The sequence below is a fragment of the Hemicordylus capensis genome, chromosome 3 (assembly GCF_027244095.1).
Source record: "Hemicordylus capensis ecotype Gifberg chromosome 3, rHemCap1.1.pri, whole genome shotgun sequence".
NCBI lineage: Eukaryota > Metazoa > Chordata > Lepidosauria > Squamata > Cordylidae > Hemicordylus > Hemicordylus capensis.
In genome coordinates this window covers 74,922,149-74,939,181 of record NC_069659.1, presented here as the reverse complement: position 1 = coordinate 74,939,181, position 17,033 = coordinate 74,922,149, and positions in this window count along the sequence as shown.

Genomic DNA, 17,033 nt, shown 5'->3' with positions numbered 1-17,033 from the left:
TTACAAAAGAGAAAAGGACAAACAAAAATTTCATATTTTAGAGCAGAGGCTGACAGGGGAAGAGCATGGGAGGGAACAGTGGTACTTAAACCACGTACATTTTTTCACTCTATCATACTCTTGTTTCTGTTAAAGGGTTACTAGTGTTTATTCAAAGACATTCTTGTATATATTTCACTAGCAGAAGCCTGATTTTGTTTCCTATTCTGGGAGACAGATTTGTTAGCTAACAAATCACACACACATACACATAGAGACACTTCCTTGAGAATAAGCAAGGTCCACTATGGCCTGAGTTTGTAGAGGACTCACCTTTATGGGTAGTTCTCTATTTAGTAAAGTATAATGGTGAACAGCTTTGATGAACCTGGGTCCTATCCAATATATTTTTCACCCTCTTTCTCAGTAACATCTGCAGATGACTTGAGATTAGGAACTTCTGTTAACAAGAGATTATAATACTAGCATTTGTCGTTTATGGCTTTTTAATGCTAGCATTGCATACTGATCCAAGTGTTACTGCATGTTGCATAAACAACTGCCATTATGTGATCCCTGCCCTGCCTAGTAGTTCTGTACTTCAGGAAGACCCTTCTAAACTATCTACCTTGTTGTGTGGTCTCTTCAAGAAACAGATCAACTATGATTGGGGAAGCTTCACTACTGTCAATGGAAAAAATGAAGTCTGGAGGCAAGCAGTATATTTTCCCTGAAATTAGCAGAAGGTAGTATGGTAGAGCTATTGTTACCCATGATCTGCATGCTCATTTCCCCCCCTGTCCTATCATCATCTCTGGTCATAGAGCTTTTCAAAAGCATACAACTTGTTCAGCACACAGCAAATAAAGGGTGTGTATGGTGCTGAGTGTAGCTCTGGATGAAATCATATCAAAATGCAAAGTAATGTAATGACTGCATTCAGCACAAGCAGAAGTGAACCTTGTGGTTAGATACTCCCGCCTACCCTTCTCCTGCATACTGTTATATCAGAGAAAATTAGAAGTTAGAGAAGCCATAATTCATGATTGGATTGACACCATAGTATGCTCACAAAAAGAAAGGAACGATTGTGCCGTTGAGTCGGCATCAACTCCTGGCAACCACAGAGCCATGTGGTTTCCATGGTAGAATACAGGAGTGGTTTACCATTGCCTTTCTCCCGTGCAGTATGAGATGCTGCCTTTGCTGTTGGCACTGACGTGAGTATTCATCTCCAGCACCTTCCAATATCACTGCTGCCCAGTATAGGACTAGAAATATATATACCAGCAGGAATTCGAACTAACAACCTCTTGCTCCCTAGGCAAGCTGCTTGCCCGCTGTGCCACGTTAAAGGGCATGCACAACAGGATCCTAAATCCCACTTTGATCCTAGCCAAGAAAACCAGAAGCAGAAAATTCTAATCTCCTCCCCTTGTATCAAGGACGATTAGTCAGATGTGAACTGAACTCTTATAAATGTTCGTGCATGTGACAGCAAACCATAGTGCCCTTCAGAGAGACTGGAAAAAGCTTATCATACAGACATACAGCATATAAATATTCTTAACATAATTATCATTAGCAGAAGTCCCTTACTCATGAGGTTACACACTGACCTTCTCTATATTGAATTTCTGTTGTATGTGAAGACTCTCCCCCACACCCTAAGCAGGTATTTGGTCCATGATGAGCTGCTTTCTCCACTGTGGATCCTTTTCTCTGCTGCTCTGTGTTACTTTTATTGTGCTTTATTCTGTATTTAAAGTTTGTAACCTATTTTTAGCACTTTTGTTCTAGAAAAGTTACATAAACAAAAGTTATGTTTAGAACACTGAACACTATAATACTTCTATTAATATGCACTTCACAGCTGGGCAGAAGGAGCATGTATTTTCGACTGGGTAATAATTTTATTTCAATGTTCAGTTTTAGTTTTAATTTGTGAAGTGCATTTTCTGGTCCTCTGGATTCCCCCCCCCCTCCCCAATTTGTTTGGTTAAATTCTATTTAACTGAAAAAAATGTACTGAAATATACATTTTTGAAAGTATATTTTACCACTGTGTGTATGTGTATGTCTTCTTTTTGAAAAGAAATATATTACTCTTCTAAAATTAGAAAAAAGCTGACCTGATTACTACACACAAATAATCTACATATTAGTTTGAGGCTATTCTGAGACAAAATGAAGTTAAATGTAGGATACTCTTGAGCCCTGGATAGAAGGAAAATTTCCAATATTGGCAGCACCCCAACGGCTGCTGAATATGGAGCATAGGAAGGATGCAGGATTTGGCTTGTTGATGCTCTCTGAGTAATGGCTCCCAAGAAGCCTGTATCTCATCTGCAAAAGGACACCATCTGTTGAAAGGGGTGCTGCCAATCTCTAAATTCACTCAGAGCTTTGCAGTTTTTCAGCACTATCCTTTCCTATACTGACCCATCATATAATCTTCACTATTTCTATAAACTAGAAATTGCTCATAACTAAGTTATCAGGTTATATAAAGTCTACATAGGGGATACTTTCCTATTCACCTTTCTGGGAATGTTAGGCATAGGAAGATTCTTGAGAATTATCGCAGATCTTTCTAAAATATACTGTCTTTTTTAAAAAAATTGAGTTCCAGAGAAACAGAATATATATAGTTTTAACTGCAAAATTACACAAATATTTTGCAATTGAATATGGCTGTCATTGTGTAGGGTCTAACAGACATGTTGGACCAGTATAACCCTTTATCGGTAGTTGTCAAAGAGTTCTGCCATGACAGCAGGAAGCCTCCAACAGCTGGAATTGTTGGGGAACACCCTGTCCCTGTTATTATGTGGAACTCCATTGAAAATCCAGTATGTATGCTGGAGAGCCATTCACTGCCCTCTCTTCCTCTATCTTTGACTGGGTGGCGATAGGATACACATTGCTTGATCTTCCCTTTGGAGGAAATGAACATGCACACACACGGAACTGCCTTCCATGGTTTCAGTTTGAAAGGCACTTTGGGGTTGTTGTTTTTTTAAAAGTTATTTTAAAACTCAAGGGATAGAAAGCAGTTCCATGTGTGCATATGGCTTGTGCTAGCGCATGCATGCACACACGCACACACGCACACACATACACTCCCCCTTCTGGAGTGAGGATCAAGCAGTGCGTGGCCAGTCCCCTTCCACCCAATCAAAGAGGTGGAGAAAGCAGTGAGTGGGGGGTCTGACAGACATTTGGATCTCTGACATAACCGTTGGAGAGGGCCAGGTTAGTCCCCTTCAACAGTGCTACTGTTGTGTTGTGTCTTGTTATAATTCAATTTTTGGGTTCATTTGTAGGCCTACTAAGATAGTACATAATGAGATTGAGAGTAGATGCAAATGTGATCACATTGTAAATATACAGGACATGAGGCAGCCAAAGTTAAATGCTTTGATTAATTTGAATTGAAATGTAAATCATATGCTCAAATTTATTTCATAAATGTTAACGGGATTCTTAACTTTTAGGAATTATTTGCACTGTGTACAAAGGGTATATTCAGGAGCGGCATGAGTGGGCAAATGCTCCCCTTCGAAAACTGGTAAATGGTTTGCCCTTCCACCTGTTTGTAATCTAATATGTAGGACAGAGATTGACCATTCATAAATGCATGTTACCCCTTCTGTGCCCCCTCTCTCAAATACACTGAGGTGTATTTGAAAGGATTTTCTGGGTGATTGTTCTGAGAAATGCTCTAATTAATCTAATTAATCTAGTGGCCAATTTGAACTATCTTCTCTTGGAATGGATTTGGTTTACTATTATGTATGTAAGACTAACCTTTTAACTTTTGCTTCTCAAAATTTACTTAGCAAACCATTGCTTTTCAAACTTATACAGCAGTTTGAAATCTATCATCAATCATCATTCAGTATCCACCATACTAAAAGTAATATAATGTGATCCAGTTATAACTTCTGCTGTTATTTCCAACTCAGCCAAAATTATTGGAAATAAGAACAACTCCAAAATATGTGTGATACATTCATTACAACTGCATTGTAATTATCCATTTCATTATTTGATTTATATTCTAAATTTCAGTGGTGGAAACTTTGGGGTTTTCCATTTTTGGCTGAATTAAGTAATTATTTCATGGGAAAAAAAAACATCTAACCTACAGCTAGAAGTAGGAAACCCTGCTACTTGAGGTGTTTTTTTTTAAAAAAAACATACAAATGAAAAAAATATACCAAAATTGCAATCCCCACGACTCATTCTTTGCAAACCTAAAATCAGCCATTTTTGTCAGTATTTTAATATAAATTTGAAAGTGCCTAATATTCTAGAGTACCAATGTTGTATTATGAAAATTAGGTTTTAACCTATTTAATTATAATCTATTCCTAAGATTCCAGGCAAGGACACATTCCCTCTCATCTTACTGTAACTCTATTTTTACTTTTTGTCTTGTAACCTTTCAATTCCTCTCTCATCTCCCTACCGTGAAAAGACATCACTTCACTTCAGCTAGAAATGTTCCATATTGGATTCTTAGCCTGTTGTCAGTCTCACATCCTACAATAAGCTGAATGGGTTACAGAGGTCATGTTCACAGCCTTCAAGATGTCTCAAAGACCTTGGGATATCAGTCAGTGGCTAAAACAGAGCCTTTAAACAATTTACTTTTTGTAAATGGGTTATAAACTGAGAATTTGAGATATTTTAGTCTCATTTTATCTACAGTGGAACTTGTGGATTTTTTTATGTTAGCATTCTTGCCTTTATTATGTTTGCAGGTAACTTTTTCTTCTTTTCTGATGAGCAAAGCTCTCTAACGATGTTTGAATGAATGTCCAACATTATAGATCTCTAGCATTCTGTTCTGCTCTCCTAAAGGGAAAACGAAGCCATCTGTGTGTAGCTTTGCGGTTGGATGACTTCCGTCTAACCCTTATTGTTGTTTGTTTGTCTTCTGCTAAATACAATTTTGTGTTTATTGTGGAATGTGTGCTGGAAACTGACACTGAAATTTGGCATACATCTTTGGATTAGCTTGGCCAAAATGATTTTACATCTCTTTCTTCATGACTGGAATGCAAAGTCAATGTACGTTCATGGAAGACCACTGGGGATATTCTAATTGAAGCAGGGGACAATCACCTCATGTCTCACAAACAGAACTTTATGACGCAAAGATCATATTCCTATAGCCTTCCTATATCTTATTTCATTAGCTGAATATTTAAAAATTAACAGAAAGAATATCAACTAAATTCCCCAGTTAGAAAAATGACATTACAGCTCAAAGTCTTCTTCCAAATACAAAATTCTGTCTTCTCACTGAAATCAGCTGCTAGGGTAAATTGATTCCAGGTATAATAGTATCTGCCATAATACATTTGTCTTAATTTGTGTTGTAGGAATGATTTCAATGTCCTTTATGTAAAAAGAGAAACACTCTTAGGTCAGGGATTAAACTGGTTTAATGTATTATAATGTAGCACCTTTATCTTAGGATGCCACTTGTCACAGTCTTGGGTAGACTTGGCAAGGAACAGTTCAAGAACTGTTTGCTCTGCGTAGTTCTGGGTTGCTGGGACGTGTGGGGTTATTGACTGGTGTCAGGAGCCAATCTGCTCATAGTGCGGGATGCGGGGAGCTCCGATGCAGCCTTGGAACAGTGGAACAGCCTTGGAGGCAGTGGCTGCTTCAACTGGGTGCCCCAGATATGGCTGGGAGGGTTACAGCTGTTCTTATTGGGTTACTGACCATTGTTGGGAATTTTTGGGTTGTCATATACTCACATATCCACCTCCACCCTGTCCCTAAGGGCGAGTACGGTTGGGGTTCTTCTTCACCATGGGGATCTATAGCCAGTGTGTGTGGAGTGTGCTTCCTTTCTGGCCCATGTATCCAGCTTGTCCTTTCCCTTGGGGGGCTGGGGGTAAGGAGGTTACATGGACACAGCCTGAGCTGCCAGCCGTGCCCAGTGCCCCTGCTCCTCCACAGCTGACAGCTTGGGAGAAGAAATGGAAGATGGCTCCAGCTGTACAGGAGTCTCCACTTGAGGAGGTGACTGTCTCTACCCCTTCTGAGCACATTGAACACTACTCTCATGGGGAGGCATCAGTGCCACTGGGGCATCTCTTAGCTTCTACCAAGGGGAAAAAATTGGAGGAAGGAATATGTGGACATATTTTCCCTGTTACAGTGGGAACCTGAGACAAAAGAGAAAGTTAATGGGGATAGAAGGACCAGGACAAGATAAGCAGTCAATATGAATTGGCCCCATTGGATAGTGGATTATATCATTTATTTGGGTGTTGTCCTACAGAAACAACCCAAGCAGGGTCCTTCGATGGTGAAATATTTAGACATCATCTATCATGCATTTCTGGAGCTTAGCCGCCTGGCTTGGGCTCGCTATGATGAAACATACTGTATGAGGTCAGCGTTAAACTCCAACATCCAGTGAGATTGTTGAAAGCCATAACTTTGGCTTCAAATAATGATGCCTAATTGCCTGGTTCAGGGCAAGTATTCTGGCAGTGAGCACCTGCTGACTGAATCCCCGGGCGCATCTAATTGGAACCAGACAGCTGGGCAGGTGGTTCAACCCCGCCTGCTTTGTTGGGAATATGGCTCTTCAGGTGTGTGCTTCACAAATCACCAGGGCCATATGGCATCTAACCAAGAGTTCTGAAGGAACTCAAATATGAAATTGCTGATCTAGAAAAGATATATAACTTGTCCCTACAATCAGGTTCTGTACCAGAGGACGGGAAAGTAGCCAATGCGACTCCAATTTTCAAAAAGGGATCCGGGGGGATCCAGGAAATTACAGGCTGTTCAGTTTAACTTCAGTGCCAGGTAAATTGATGGAAAACATACTTAAGTACAGAATTGTTAAACATATAGAAGAACAGGCCTTGTTGAAGGAGAACCAGCATGGCTTCTGCAAAGGAAAGTCTTGCCTCATTAACCTTTTGGCGTTGTTTGAGAGTGTCAACAGACATGTGGATAAAGATGATCTGGTTGACATTGTATACTTGGACTTACAAAAAGCTTTTGATAAAGTTCCCCACCAAAGGGTCTTGAGGAAACTTGGCAGTCATGGAATAAGGGAATATGTTCATGTGTGGATAACTGGTTGAAGAACAGGAAACAGAGAGTAGGAATAAACGGACAGTTTTCACAATGGAGGTAGGAAGTGGGGCCCTCCAGGAATTGGTACTGGCTTTAGCTGAAGAATTGTGCATTCCTTTAGTGCACAAGAAAACCTAGGGTTCAACTTCTAGAATTTCCTTTATAGGTATTGAAATTGATACGGAGCTTCAGGTGTGTTGTCTCCCTCACTTTAAGATTGAAGACCTCATCCTCCGTCTCAGGGCTTTTCATTTGGCCAAAAATGTCACCTTACATGAACTGCAAGTTATCATTGGCCACCTTAATTTTCCTTCAGGTTAATTAATTTATTTTTTGTTAAATGTGTATTCCGCCTTTCATTAAAACAATCCCAAGATAGTTCACACAAAATTAAAACAAGACTATAAAAATGACAATTAAAATATTAAGCTAAAATATAAAACAAATCTGACAAAAACATTTTAAAATACAAGAATAAAAACTGTACAAAATACAAAGAAGCAGCAGTAGAGACAATCATATAAAAGCCTTAATAAAAAGCCAAGATTTAACACACTTTCTAAAAACTGTGATGGAGACCAAGGAGCGAATATCCACTGGGAGAGCATTCCGGAGTCTGGGGGCAGCAACAGAGAAGGCCCTGTTCTGTGGGCATGATAACTGAGCCTCCCTCATTGTCAGCATCCGGAGCAAAGCCCCCTCAGATGACCTTGTCAAGGAACCCTTGGGAGCAGGCGGTCCCTCAGGTATCCCGGGCTCAAACCGTTAAGGGCTTTAAAGGTCAAAACCAGCACCTTGACTTGGACCCAGAAACAAACTGGTAACCAGTGCAAATCTTTCCAAATGGGTGTGATGTGATCCCAATGGGCAGCTCCAGATAAAATCCTAGCTGTCATATTTTGTACTAGCTGCAGTTTCCAGATATTCTTCAAGGGCAGCCCCATGTAGAGCACATTCCAATAATCCAGCCGTGACGTGACTAAGGAATGGTAACTGTGGACAGATCTGTCTTCTCGAGAAAGGGACACAGCTGGTGCACTAGCCGAAGCCATGCAAAGGCACCCCTGGCCACCATCTCCATCTGAGTTCCCAAAAGCAGAGCCGGGTCCAGTAATACCTAATTACTAATTACCTACTAACTACTAATTACCGGGTCCAGTAATACTGGGTCCAGTAAACCCCTGCTAACTGGGCAAAGAGGCACCTTTTTAACGTGGTAATTCTCTCTCTTTAGCAGGGGGAGAGTAACTGGCCCTATCCACCCCCAGCACAGTACCTCCAGTGACTGTTGCAGGTATCTGTTTGATGTTTCTTTTTAGATTGTGAGCCCTTTGGGGACAGAGATCCATCTTATTTATTTGTTATTTCTCTATGTATACTGCCCTGAGCCTTTTCGGAAGGGTGGTATAGAAATAGAATGAATGAATGAATAAATACATACATACATACCACCCCCAAGCTGCGTACTTGATCCTTCAAGGGGAGTGCAACCCCATCCAGAACTGGTAAAATCTCCTCATCCCGGTTTGCTCTCCTACTGACCAACATTACCTCCGTCTTGTCCAGATTCAGTCTCAGTTTATTAGCCCACATTCAACCCATCACGACCTCCAGCCCCCGATTCAGGACATCCACTGCCTCCCTAGGATCAGGTGACAAGGAGAGACAGAGCTGCATATTGCTGACAAATCAGTCCAAGTCCACAAATGACCTCTCCCAGCAGTTTTATGTAGATGATATACAGCATGGGGGACAAAACCAAACCTGCAGGACCCCAAAGGCTAATGGCCATAGAGCTGAGCAGTAGTCCCCCAGCACCACCTTTTGGACTCTCCCCCCAAGAAAGGACCGGAGCCACTCCAATGCAGTACCTCCAGTTCCCATACTCAAGAGGCGGTCCAGAAAGATACCATGGTCGATGGTATTGAACGCCGCTGAGAGGTCCAGCAGAACCAATAGGGACGCACTCCCCCTGTTTAGTTCCCGGTATAGGTCATCCACTAGAGCAGCCAAGGCAGGTTCAGTCCCATATCCAGAGTGGAAGCCAGATTGAGAAGGGTCCAGATAATCCATATCATCCAAGACCCTCTGCAACTGGGAAGCCACCACAGGCTCTATTACCTTGCCCAAAAAGGGAGGGTTGGAGACAGGCCTATAGTTGTCCAGGTTGGAGATATCAAGGGAGGGCTTTTTTAATAATGGTCTTACCATCACCTCCTTGAGGCATGATGGCATCCTGCCCTCCCTTAATGAAGCATCAATAATGACCTCTAACCATCTGCCTGTACCCTCCCAGGCAGCTTTTATTAGCCATGAAGAGCAAGGGTCAAGAGCACATAGCACTTACATTTAGCAATAGCACTTACATTTATATACCGCTTTATAGCCGAAGCTCTCTAAGAGGTTTACAATGATTTAGCATATTGCCCCCAACAATCTGGGTACATGATGCCGCCCGCACACTGCCCAGGATCTTGTCCACATCCTCAGGATGAACCAACTGCCTTTTCACTGCATCTTTGCAATGCTACTAGAGGACTCCGGGCACCACACCATTGGTTTAGGCTTAGCAACTCAGGAAAGGCATTGTGGTTTGGCTTCAATTTTTGATTAATTTAAATGGTTTTTCATTTTGGAGATCTAAAATGTTGCTGGAGGCTGAGCTATAGGTCTTCTCTAATGCTTCGGGCACCCATGGGTTCAGCCTGTTCTTTCGAGGCCAATAGTGTGCTGCACCTTGGCAAGCAGTCTGGGTCATGTAGGACGAGTGCCACAATTTAACACTCTTGGAAAAATTTTCAATAGTGTCTGCCGTTCATATTTGCATGGCTGAGTTTGAGAATAGGGCTGTCCATTTTTGGTATGTCAATTCAGCAGCAGTTCAGGTGATTAACACAAGAACCTCTAGTAGTCCTTGAGTGAAGTTCCACTGCTTTACCTAACATTGGTTCAGGCATAACATTTTATTTTTGGCCAGCATGTTCTGGTATTGGACAATTGTATAGCTGACGTGCAGGTGGAGTGATTTCAGGCATTGGCTCCAGAGGTGAGATTGCAGACAGAGCTCTGACCTTTGGCAGCCTGACCTTTGGAAACTTGGGAGGGCTGAAGTAGAACAGGCACTTCAGCTATCTTTAGCACCCAGCACCCGAACCCACTATGTGTCTGCTCTGCATGAGTTCAGTGTTTTTCTATTGTCCGCTTCTTTATCATATTTTGGAATTTTTTGTTCATTTGCATCTTGACAGCTTAGCTGACCATTACATTAAGGCGCATCTCACAGCTATGGCTTTTCATGCTAAAGCCCAAGGTTTGGAAGAACAGCTTCAGGATCTGGAGGATTCATGCCAGCCTATCCTCCCCTGATTTACTCATTGAAGTTCCATCTCCCTTCACTTTTTATGTATATCACCTTTTGAAGTTAAGTTATTATTATTGAAGTTATTATATCAGCCTTGCTGACTGCCTTCTTTGGGGCCCTGCAGGTGAGTGAGCTGCTCGTGGAATTCAAACAAGATGCCTCTGGTTGGGCTTTGGAGATGTACGTAGTACTGCTGTGCAACTGAGTTTTGACGTTAAGAATTCATTCATCTAAGATAGGCCAGCAGCGCAGACAGACATGGGTACAGGTGACTAGTAGTTCCTTGCCCAGTCCGTGATTCAGTCGACTTTCTTGGTGTGCATGGCCCATGACAAGGGCATTTTGCTTCAACATACAGATGGATCTTACCTCACAAAATACCAATTTTGGACCATGGTCAAGGCAGTGTTGGGTAGGGAGGGCTTTAGGCCTGTTGATTTTGGTACTCATTCCTTCAGGATTGAGGCAGTCTCTGGAAGCAGCTGTGGAGTTTTCAGGGGATCAGGTGCTTTGTATTGGCAGGTGGTGTTCTTCTGCCTGTCGGAGCTATGTCCGTTATTTCCTGATTTTTAGTTTATCAGGTTACAGCTGTTTGAACTGATACTTATTCTCTTTTTCAGATGCACTAGCCTTTGAGGATCTGATGCAGGGTCTCATCTGTGTCCACAGCTTTGTATTTTGGGCCTCCTGAAGAACCAATTATAGCAGTATTGGCACACACCTGGGACTCAGTGAAGTTGCAAGCACTGAATGGCTTGATCAGTGTAGTATGCTGTGGCACTGACTCCTATCACTGTTGGCTGATTATGCACTTGGTGGCAATGATTTGGGCCTCTTGGTAAGGGGCAAGCCAGATGTTGGAAGAGAGCTGGCAACTGCCGAGCCTGGCTGCTTCACCCTTTGGTGGGATTATAGTGGCACTAGGAAGCCTGATCTCACATGAGGAATGGCCAGCACTCAATTCAGGCTTAACTGTTTTTTCCTTGCTGCAGTTAATACAAGTTTAATAAAACAGCCCTAGTTTAAATCCATCATGTCTTGTCTTTCTTGGACCTCTGGGTACAATATAAGGTAGCACTTTTATCTTAGAATGCCACTTGTCACAGAAAAAGTGTTGCAAAGATAAAATAATATATAATTTAGACTAGCTAAGTGCCCATCAAATGGCCAGATTGCATATGAAAATGTGGCCATAGAGATGAGCAGTAGGTGACTGGGTTGGCAACTGCCAGTCACTTCTCCTCTTCCCAGGAGGGTAGCCCCTTTCTTACCCTTTTGCCCACCTTTCTTACCCTTTTGCCCCTGCTTCCTCCCTTTCTCCATCCATTGGGACCCTAGCTTCTGCTTCTACTTCCCAAGTCCTTTATTGTTACACAACAGTTTCACTCAGTTGTTTTCAAATAGTAGTAGTGCCAACTGATGGTAGATGAGTTCTCCTCCACTCACCTTGAATTAACTTGGAAATGATCCAAATTCTTCCTCCCAAAATTGAGAGCAATGATTATTTTTTGAGCCAATCTGAAGGTTGGAAAGTGATCCTCACTACTAGCAATCCCAACCAGTCCCACCTCCTTTGAAACACCCTCCATCTTGCCCTTTCATTACCTGCTCAATATCAAGAGCAGCAAGTAGGGAGGAGGGAATTTTGTTGTTCTTTTCATGCCATTGCAACATGCAGCACTCCAGAGGCACATAGGGAGTGGACAGTGTTGTCCCCCCCCCACCCCACCCCGTCCAGGGCTTCTTTGTTTTCTCATCAACATGCCACAAGCAAAAGCATGTGGGCCTTGGGATTTGAGGTCTTTCCAAAGTTTGCTTTCCTCCTGGTGCACTAGTGAGGGTAACAAAAGGACGCAAAGGGAGAGGGCGGTAATCCAGATGGCCTGCTGCTTTCCTCCTCTGAGGGCCTCTATCCTCCTCACACACACTACAGTTCCTGCTGCCATCCCACCAGTAAGCAAAGAGCTTGTAGGGGTGGGGTGGGGAAGTGCTTGGAGGGTTGGTAAGAAAAGAGGGAAGCAATGTCAGTTAACATTTCTGACCAGCTTGGAGAACAACTATGGGGGCTTAATCCCCTTCCCTCTTTTTTGAGGCAGATGTTTACAAGTATCAGAAATTGTTCTCCAAACCTGAGCTTGGAGAAGTGTACCAGCTTCTCTAGTGGATGGTTACCAGTGTATACTAACATTCATTCTTCACCCTTTAGTTTGTATTAAGCATGGCATCTCCTTTCATTAGCGTGAGGTGTGTTACTTGCTAGGCAAGCAAATAAGTTGACATGATGATGGCAACTGAAGTAATGGCTGTTGATGTCACAAAAGCAATGATGATTTCCTAAGCAGAAAGAAGAAATGTTATTCTACTATACAGATTGTAGGGGGTACGAATAGTTCAGGGTGCTGCTCTCCAGTGTTCTCTCCGGAGGGAGCAGCAGCAGTGTTCCCTCTAACAGGGATTCCCGGATGTTGTTGACTACAATTCCCAGAATCCCTAAGAAAATGCCATTGCAGCTAGGGATTCTGGGAGTTGTAGTCAACAACATCTGGGAATCCCTGTTAGAGGGAAAGCTGCTGCTCTCTCTCACACACAAAGGCACAGGTTTCCAAAATAGTACCTGCTAGCTTTCCCTCCTGTAGAAAAAGCATTCAAAGCAATTCCTTACTCTTAGTCTATATTTCTCAGAAAAGGCTCCTTTCAAAATTCCATTCTATGCTCTGCATGAATCCACAAATCATGCCCCTCCACCCCCCAGCCCCCCCCCCGCCCCCACACACACACTATGCACAGTGACAGAATTTGTCTCTGTAGTGACAGGCAGGCACTGTACCCATGGGGAGATTCTTACTGTAATCACCAGCATTCCAAATCATGGAGAGTGCTGGAGGATAACCCTGGTTAAAGTCCCTATTCAGCCATGAAATTCACTGGGTGACTTTGGGCCAGTCACATCTCTCTCTCTCAGCCTAACCTACCTCACAGGGTTGTTGTGAAGATAAACATAGCTGTGTGCACCACTCTGGGCTCCTTAGATAAAGTATGGGATAGAAAAGTAAATAAGTTACTGCATTTGTTTCTGCAAATGTTGTAAGCATGGAAAGCAGGCATTGGAGTTTCAGGTGTATTCATATGGGGGCAGAGCTTTGAGATGCATTTGGAAATGCTGTACGTATTTCAACAACTGAACAGGGCTAGTGAGATCTTCATAGACAGTGAAAACTGTAGAAAAGCTTAAAAATAAACATTTAAGTTACATGGAAACAAATATTTAGAGCAGGCCTGCTCAACTTAGGCCCCCCAGCTGTTTTTGGACTACAACTCCCATAATTCCCAGCCACTGTAGCCAATAGCCAGGGATTATGGGAGTTGTAGGCCAACATCTGCAGGAGGGCCGAAGTTGAGCAGGCCTGATTTAGAGCAAGGCCTACCAAGATCTTTACTGGTTGCTTGACCTGCTCTAGCCTATGGCAAGACTGAGCCACAAGGAAAACCTGTCTTGGAACTGCTTCACATTTTGGTATACTAGAAATGCTTTAAAATGTAGTAAGGTTTTAAACATTGCACCTCTCACTCACTTTCCAAAGGAACAATTCAGGGAGAAATGGAGGACCTACAGGAAAGATGCCCTACATTTTTTATAAAGTAAAAAGGATATTTTATCCCTATCTCTGGGAACAAGAGACCATCTGTGCTTGGAAAGGTGAAAGCCATCGGAATTTGAGAAATATTCTCCCCTCGAATTAGGGGTGGGACTGATGTAATAGGTAGTAACAAAACAAACATTTTAGGGGGCGGGGCCACGAACACACTCGCACTGAGAGTGCATCAAAGGCTCTTGGGATCCATGTGAGGAGGAGAGGGATCTGCTGCCCTGTATGAGTGCACATACTGTTTGCCTCCAACTATACTCTACTTGTATAGCTGCAAATAAAGCAATTATTAACCAATGCTATAGCTGACCAGTTCTATTTTTCCTCTAAAGGAAACCAAACCCAAGTTGTGTTTATCCCTGATATTTTTTAATTCTCAGCACTTGAAAAGTGCACCACAATACAAGAGACACATTTGTGTTTTTGACTTACGTCTCTCACCCACATCCTCCCAATACAGCGGAATACCTCCCAAGCTTTATGTTATACGTAAAAGCATTTCAAGGACATTGAACTCCATTTTCAGACAAGGTTGGCCAAGTGATATTTTAAGGCACTTCTTAAATGTCAGATTGCAACCTTGTTGTGCAACAGTCTAGCACTACACTATTCAAAAGTGACCTTTATACAGCATAAAATGAGATGATTAATGGGTGTTTTTGGAGTACCTGTTGTTCTGATCTGTAATTAGTAGAAAACCTTGACTTGTGTGCTTGATTTACTGAGTTGCAATGCTTTCTAGCTCATGACTGCCTGGTAAAGGCTCTTCCCTGCAAAGTTCAGCAGCAAGCAGTTCTGGTGCTAAATCTCACTTTTGTCAATGAAATCCCTTTAGGATGAGAGATTTATGTTAAGCTGCTTTGTGTGCTTCCATCCCCACAGGAAACTATAACCAGGTTTCTCTCAGCACCTACTTCACACATCAGAGTAGCTGTTGATATCCTTGTCCCCCACCTTTTCCCTTTTGCTTGTCTTTTGTCTGTTTTCACAGTCTTCTTTGCTTTATAATCACTCACTCACACTCATTTATCACTGGCTTACCCGAGCCTGCCTACACTATCTTCCATTTTTGTCATGGTGCACTGTTACATTACAAATACAATTAAACCTTTTACGATACTGCAGCTTTTGGCTAACACATCCCAGCTTCAAGGTTGAAAGATTTCTGATATTACCACTGATATCAGTTCTTTCCCATTTATCGGCAGTGTCCGGACTAATGCAGAAATGTTGCATTAATTAAAGGAAGCATCCAGTAATGCTGCTGTTTTTGCCAGTCTGACACTGAATTGAAGCCTGATGCCTGCTCATGTTTTAAGAGCCATTCATCACACATGTCATCCCAAAGCAGCCAGCTGTCTGAGCAAAGGCTCATTTGCATTTCATCAACTACAGTCTCCCTCTTCTCTTCCCTCCATCCTTTGTATGGAGCTTTGGTTTTTAAAAAGAGCCTAGTCTTCAAAAAGCAGCTTAGCAAAAATTAGTATTCCATTTAGAAAGATGATTTTACTTTAGTTCAGAGGTCTCAGCATTGATCCTGGGAAAATGTGTCACACAAACCTACATGCACAACCTGTCTGTATCAAAAATATTTATTGCCTTATGGAATATGCCACCAACTTGGCAAAGGAGGGCTAAACCTGTGCATGGAGTGGTTTGAAATAATGAAACATTATTTTTGAAGAATTCTGAAGGGGTTTGCAATAACAAGCTATAAGAGACTTTGATTTATTTCAGTCACAAGCTAATCTGCCTACCTTCTTGAAAGTTACCACCCTGGCTTAGGCAGAGTGAGCACTGCAAATTTAAACACCATTTCACTCATTTCCATGCTACCTAGTCCTAAGCATATTTACTTATATGTAAATCCCACTGAGTTCAATGGAGCTTACTCCTAAGTCAATGTGCTTAAAATTGCCTTGTTAGCCAAGGACAAGTGCAGCCAAATCTATTGTACAAAGTGATTGTAACTTCACATTGCTTGGATTGTGATATTTTAATAGGGTCTAATATCATCATATATGTGGCTCATTTGGAGAAAAATTCTAAAGATAAACGTATTCATTTCAGTAATTAATGTTTTAGAAGTGGATACATGAGATGGCATGGCACGATTGTTATCATGTGAAAGGTAATTTCACCACCCAGAGACATAAGTCTGGGTGGAGTATAAATTAAATAAATAAATAAATCTCATTTCACCAACACTAAGGCAATGTTTCTTTTTTGCAAAGCTATAAACATAATCCCTCCGAGGTCCCATTTGAAATAGTCATACTCAAACTCTTGCTGTAAATGTGGATTTCTTCATTCACTCAAGGGAATAGTTTTATATATTCATCTTTCTGTCTAAAAGAGCTCCCACTTTCACAAGAGATCACTAGCTTATGTTGCACGTCAAGTTATACAAATCAATGCCAGTGAGACTTCTACCACATTGCTTCATGCAAGTCTACAACATTGGTGGTTTGGACATTTGATTTTTATGAAGACAAAACACTGCTAAGCCAATAAAGGCAAGTGGGAAAACATTAGAAAAATAAAAGCCAGTGTAGAATAGCCTGCTCTGTAGGGCCAAATTAGACAAGAAAATTGATGTACATGAATGCACCTTTGCTCTAAACTTTCGCAAATAGTAGCTGCAGACCCCATTTGGGAGAAGAGACAGAACTCTTTCCCCACCCCATTTCCCCCAATTAAAAGTGACCACTTTCCCAAAAGTGGTCTCTCTTATTTAACCTCATCCAAAAAATCCATAAACACTGTTCTATCACTTGAGCTATCATTTGATTATGCCAATAAGAGACACTGTACCTGGACTGGTAAAAAATCTCAATGTATACTCTTTTTATTGTGATGCCTCTCACACATATAAAAGTTTTCACTTGACATTGTGTTAATCAAGTACTGAGAACACATGTGTGAAA